The sequence below is a fragment of the Callospermophilus lateralis genome, chromosome 15, assembly GCF_048772815.1.
Source record: "Callospermophilus lateralis isolate mCalLat2 chromosome 15, mCalLat2.hap1, whole genome shotgun sequence".
NCBI lineage: Eukaryota > Metazoa > Chordata > Mammalia > Rodentia > Sciuridae > Callospermophilus > Callospermophilus lateralis.
This window is the reverse complement of record NC_135319.1, coordinates 66,736,065-66,742,064: the sequence shown is the minus strand read 5'-3', so window position 1 is coordinate 66,742,064 and position 6,000 is coordinate 66,736,065. Positions and strand designations below refer to the sequence as shown.

Genomic DNA, 6,000 nt, shown 5'->3' with positions numbered 1-6,000 from the left:
CAATTGACAGTTCCTTTGGAAAAATTGCATCACTGGTGACACCATCAGCAAAGATATGCCAGCATTACCACAATTAACATGTGGTGCACTGGCAAGGAAATAAAAATTGCATCACTGGTGACACCATCAGCAAAGATATGCCAGCATTACCACAATTCGCTGTACCAAACGATCTGTAAGCAGTTCAAAGTGGAGGAATCTATCAATATGTCCGTCTCCTCCCAAAGTCCGTTTTCCTCCCAAAGTAAGTTGACTCCTTAATTGAGCATTACTTGTTGAGTTATATTCATTGATAGCATCAGTTTATACAGTTTATTGTGATAGCTATCATAGAAGCTGTAGTTTGTTTTTATCTTTGTCTTCACTGGCACGGGGATGAAGATAGGAATTCTGGCAATGATGCTAAAGAGACATTATCCTGAAAAGAATTTTATGTCTCCCAATAACTTTTGAAAGTCATTGATGCATGTGGTACGCTGGCAAGGAAATTGTCATACCTACTTGGCTGATGGCTCCCAGCATTAGGTGAAATAAGCCTAACAAGAAAGAACAAGTATTGTGTGATTCCACTCATGTGATGTATCCAGAATAGTGAAATTCATGGAGACCGACAGTAGAAGGGTGATTGTCAGGAGGTAGGGAATGGGGACAGTTTCCTTTTGGGAAGATGAAAAGCTCTCTTTTTGGGAGAGGGATGGTGATGATGGTTGCATCAGTGTGAATGCTTTAATGCCACTGAACTGCATGTTTAAAAATGATTAGGATGATAAATTTCATAATGATTAAAAAAAAGAGGAAAGGGAAATAACATATCCAGTGAAATTTTTAAAATAAACGCTTATCTCTGCTCTGCATGCATGGTGATAGACCTGCTGCATTCTTTAGAATCTCCTAGATCCCAGAAACTTACAACACATCAATTCAAACAACATGGCCAAGCAAAATGACTTTGTGATCTGTGATCTTTTGTGCACAAAGAAGAAATCTCGGGGGGGGGGATTCGAGAGATATTTGGGGGTGTTCTCTCATCCCTGCCTACTTCTTGTATTCCTTTGGTCCTTGCTCTTAAATTCTCAAAGCTGTACTGAGACTTTTCCTGATGGTGGTGGTGGTGCGGGAGCGGGGTGACAGGGAGAGAGTGGAATGGACAGAAGTGAACACCAGCGAGTATTGTGTGACAGGTAATGAAGACTGCCTGAAGGGAGCAAAGAGGACAGCATCTCTGAAGGGAACGTTCTTTTTTTCTAGTTGACTGATGGCGTGGGGGCGAGGGAACTTTGAGTGAGGTGAGGAACTTACTCCCAGCCGGAGCAGCTCCGAGGGTTGAATGCCCCGCGGTAGCGGAGTCCGGGTGCCTCAGTTTCCCAAGCAGAGGCGCTCGGAGCGCCGCCTCTCTGACGTCGCGGGGCGGCTAGGCCAGGCCGACCACCAGGGGGCGTGAGCGCGGGGCGGGCGCCGGGGAGGTGGGCGCGCGGGGAGCGGAGCTTGGCGACCCGGGGCAGCGGGAGCGCGGGCCGAGGCGGAAGCCCCGGCATGAGGCGGTAGGCGGGGCGGCGCGCTGAGTCACACGGGATCGGTCCGCCCACCGCTGCCAGGGGCGGAGGTGACAGCGGGCCCGGGACGGGCGGCCGCCACTGCCAGCCGCGCCGAGGGACCTCCGGGCGGCGAAGAGCAGGTCAGGGCCGGGGCGGGCCGGGGCCTGGCAGGGCCGGACGAGGGGCCGTGGCCGCTGTCCAGGGCCGCGGGCAGAGGTTACCGCAGTCCTGCGGGACGCACCGCGCGGCCGGGCCTGCGCCGCCCCTTCCCCGGGAGACGCCGCGCTCGGCGTCCGGAGCCCGCTCAGGGCGGTCCTGTAGCGGACCGCCAGGCCGCCGCGGGCCCCCGGGGCTGGAGAGCAGTCAGAGGGCGCGGACTTGGGCTTTTCAAGTGTTGTCAAGCCCGGGGCTCTTTCCACTGCTCCGCCTTGCCACTCGGCACTGGGGCGGAATCGGAGAGCTGGAAAGAGTTCGGCATTAGCCCAGCCCCTTGCTTTTACAAATGCGCCAAGCCACGCTGCCCGTGGGTCTGGGAGTCCGTGATTCTGTGTCGGGGGATAGGATGGTTAGTTTCCCAAGCAAGAGTAGGACCTGTTTAGCTGGAGATGCAGCTTTGGTTACATGGTGGAGTGTTGCAGGTACCCCACGGACACTTGTGTTGCTGCTGCAGGTACTGATGTCCGCCAAGAATCCATGTGTCAGAGATGCTGTCACTTGAATAAAGGGATATTGGAGTTACCAGACAGCCAGGGTCTGGTGCAAATTAGCAACTGTGAAGAATGCATGGCGTGTAGAGTTAAATTTTAAAAACAAAATCAAAGCCAAAACCAACTTTAACTACAATCTCATTATCCTTTACTGTCTCAATTATACTGTAGTGAAAGGTAAATATTTTTGGTACTCGTGTTATTCTGTAATATTGCTGATTTTAGGTCTGTTTTATAGTAATTCTTTTACAGTAATATGAACATGTTGTGTTGAAACACTTTCTTTTCATAATTAGCGATGCTATGATGTGTGACAAGTTAATGGAACTCTATTATTTAGGGTTTGAGCATAGTTTAGTCCACTCATTTACATAACTGAGTTGCAAGGGGTGAATAGCACTGATTAGTATGTTTTGTAAATCTGAAGTACTGACAGCATACAGATGTGATTTCTCAAAATCAGTGCTGTGTTGCATTATTCTTGCAGAGTAAATGTGATGAGCAACTAAGTTTATACCTCAGCACCCATTTTTTTCTCTAAAATATTGAATTAAGGCATCTCTAAGCTCTCCTTCTACCTTTCACATTCTCTGATTTTGCATGTTAATATGTAGCACATGTCACTCATTGCAACAAAAACAAAAAGTTTTAACAAAAAACAGTTTCAAAATTCTGCATGATGCATAGTGGATCTTCAAATTCATTATTATTCTATCAGTTTGGGGCTAAAGTAAGTAAAAAGTGATTTTCAGATTACCAATACTTCAGTGTTAAATTCATTTGAATTTGGAGACTGTAATGGAGTACTTGGTGTATTGTGGAGAAGAGCTAAATCTGGCCTGGTTCTGTACAGTGTAACATAACTTTTGCAATAAGCCAAGAACATCCTGACTCAGAAAATGTGATAAGATGGCTCTTCTGCAACATTCATATTGTATTTTTTGGCTGAAATATAATAATCTCTGTAGACTCTGTTCAAATGTGTATGAGTTATTTGTCTTGCAGCCACAAAGCAGGGCCGATCTCTCTTTTCTCTCTCCATTCTCCTGAGTGCACTTCTTACCTGAAGAGATCCTCTTCACATTCCTGGTTCATCCATGTGGCAATGCAGAACCTCCTTAAAAAGCACTGATTGGATTTACACTATTTCTCTTAGAGAACAAGATGAATCTTGATTCTTGAATCACCATCTAAGATCTCCTAAGATCTAAAAGTAGGTGCTCATTCTTTTTTATTATTATTATTATTTTTAGTTGTAGATGGACACAATACCTTTATTTTATTTATTTATTTTTATGTGGTATTGCTAGGCAAGCACTCTACCACTGAACTATAACCTCAGCCCATAGGTGTTCACTTACAACATAGTGACACTCTATGAGGCTCTGCTTCTGAAAAAGGGTTAAGTGACCTAGGTTAATTTTTTATCTACTCTATGCTTGAAAACTACCATATAGGAAGCTTCCAGAGCCAGGCAACTTGTTACTTCTGTCTCAGAAGGAAACTCCTCTTGCGATGGTGCATAGTGAAGCATTAAGTTTGTTTATTTATTGATTGATTGATACTGAGGATTTAACTCAAGGGCACTTTACCACTGAGCTACATCCACAGCCTTCTTATTTCTTGTTTTGAAGCAGAGTCTTGCTAAGTTATGTAGGGCCTTGCTAAATTGCTGAATCTGGCCTTGAACTTGTGATCTTCCTGCCTCAGCTTCCTGAGCCACTGAGAGTATGGGTATGCACCACTGCACCCTGCCTCAAGTTCATTATGATCCCCAATCTTCCAAATCAGTCTGTATTGGGCTAAAGTAAATGAAAAGCAGTACTTCAAACTATAGATACTTTAGTCTTAAATTTGGGGGATTTAAAAAAAATATATTAAAATAGAATGCAAATGGAGATTTGTGTACCCATTACCAGGTATAAGACTTGATTTATTTTCTAGGAGTATTATTCTGTTAGTTAATATATTACCTATAACATGCATTGTAACAAGATATTGCCAGTGAACTTCTCCTGTGCTAGGTTTTCTGCTAAAACATCTTTAAAATTCATTCAGAATATGGCTGAAATTTTTCACAACATTAATTCAATTAATATGAGATAGTTTATTATATTCTGTCTAGTGAAATATCTGAATAAACTAATTTTCAAAATAGGATAATATAGTCTTGTTGGTCAGGAGTTAATTAGGAGATAGTCTTTTTCCTGGAAAGGCAGAGAGGTCTAAAGTAGCAGCCCTAAATCCAGATCACAGAGCAGCTCTATAATGAAAGAGCTGTTAAACACTCCAAGGCATTAACTTCTGGTTAGGTACTTTATCCTTGATTCTAAAAAGAGTAACCCTGGAAGGTAAAAATAGACATAATTAAAGTGTGTCATTTCACTTTTGGATTTGTTGGTCTTCTGACTAAAAGGTGTGACTACAGAGAATTGATGGCACAATGGGGCAAATGGGGTGTGCAGGACTCTGAAGTCTGAGGGATGCATTTGGGTCCTGACTCAGTCAACAATATTCTTTGAGTACCCGTATGAGCTGGGCACTGTCATAGGTGGAGGGATGCAATTGTGAGCAAAACAGACAAAGCTATAACCCTATCCCTTTTTCTTTTTATTTTGAGATGAGGACTTGCTAAATTGCTTAAGCTGGCCTGAAACCTGCGATCCTTCTGCCTCCGCCTCCTGCATATCTGGAATTACAGGCATTTGCCACTGTGTCCTGCTCTGAGATGACTTTTGATCTGAGACTTCAAGGAGTTGAGGGAGTGAACAGGAGGCAAAGGATGAGCAAGTTCCCAGCTCTGATGCAATAGCAGGTTTGGCACACTTGAGGGACAGAAAGGCAAGATCATTCATGGTGGCCAGGCAGGCTGAATGTGGATGAGGAGAAAGTGACAACAGATGAGAGGGTGTGAGAATGGGGAGAGGTGCATCAATGTAGGCCATTAAAGGATTTTGGCCTTGACTTTGAGTGAAGGAGAAGCCTTTATAGGTGTTTGATCAGAGAAGCTGATGGTGAAGTATAGCTGAAAGGGTTGAGAGCTGGAGGTGTAGCTCAGTGATGGAGTTTGTCTAGCTGTGTGACCCTAAACCAAAATTCTTCTCTGGGCCTTTGTTTCCATAGAATGATTCCCTCTAGCTAAAGATTTTTTGTTCTGTTTTGGTAGTAGTGCTGGGGATTTAACTTTCCTGCATGTCAGGAGCTATGTCCCCCAGCCCCTCTAGTTCAAGATTTTGAGATTCTAGCTTCTGTGCAATATTTCAACAGGGAGGCAAGAGGATTGTGTGGGGAGAGGTTCTAAAAAAGCACATGGTTTCAAGTGACCTGAAAACTTGACACCAACCCATCTTGAACTGAATCACCCCAAATCAAGTGGTATCAGGTCCTTTTCAGTCCAGTTGTCAGGGCATGAGACAAAACACTGGTCTGTCAATATTCTCTGCTGATCTCTTTCATACCCTGCTGATCCCTGAATTTCCCTTCCTGCCTGAAAAGGGATGAAAAGCTGTTACTCATCAACAGAGTTGGCAACCAGAGTAGCTTTTGTTGTTAGGAAAATTTGGAACTTTTGGGAAGGAAACAATTCTAATTTTGTGTTTATCATAGGTCATTTGAATTCTTCTTTTATAACACACAAAGGGTCTAAATGATTTCTTGTTTTTAAATTCCTCTGCCCCATTCCCACTCACCTCATGTCTCATAGGTGCTCATTTTAATGCATTTCACAGGTATCTTTTTGTCTGTAGGATCTTGCAAAC

The 6,000-nt window shown here is 44.0% G+C and overlaps 1 protein-coding gene across 2 annotated transcripts in view; it reads left to right on the top strand.

The window, feature by feature from the left end:
• Positions 1-1,602: 1,602 nt before the first annotated feature.
• Dnmbp (dynamin binding protein) overlaps positions 1,603-6,000 on the top strand; it is a 96,305-nt gene continuing 91,907 nt past the window's right edge. Inside the window, exon 1 of one of the 2 annotated variants that reach the window (XM_076834520.1) lies at positions 1,603-1,675. The gene's annotated coding sequence lies outside the window, so the exon portion shown is untranslated. Of the gene's footprint in view, positions 1,676-3,369; positions 3,456-6,000 lie in introns of those variants that run through there. The other variant, XM_076834521.1, reaches the window with a different exon arrangement.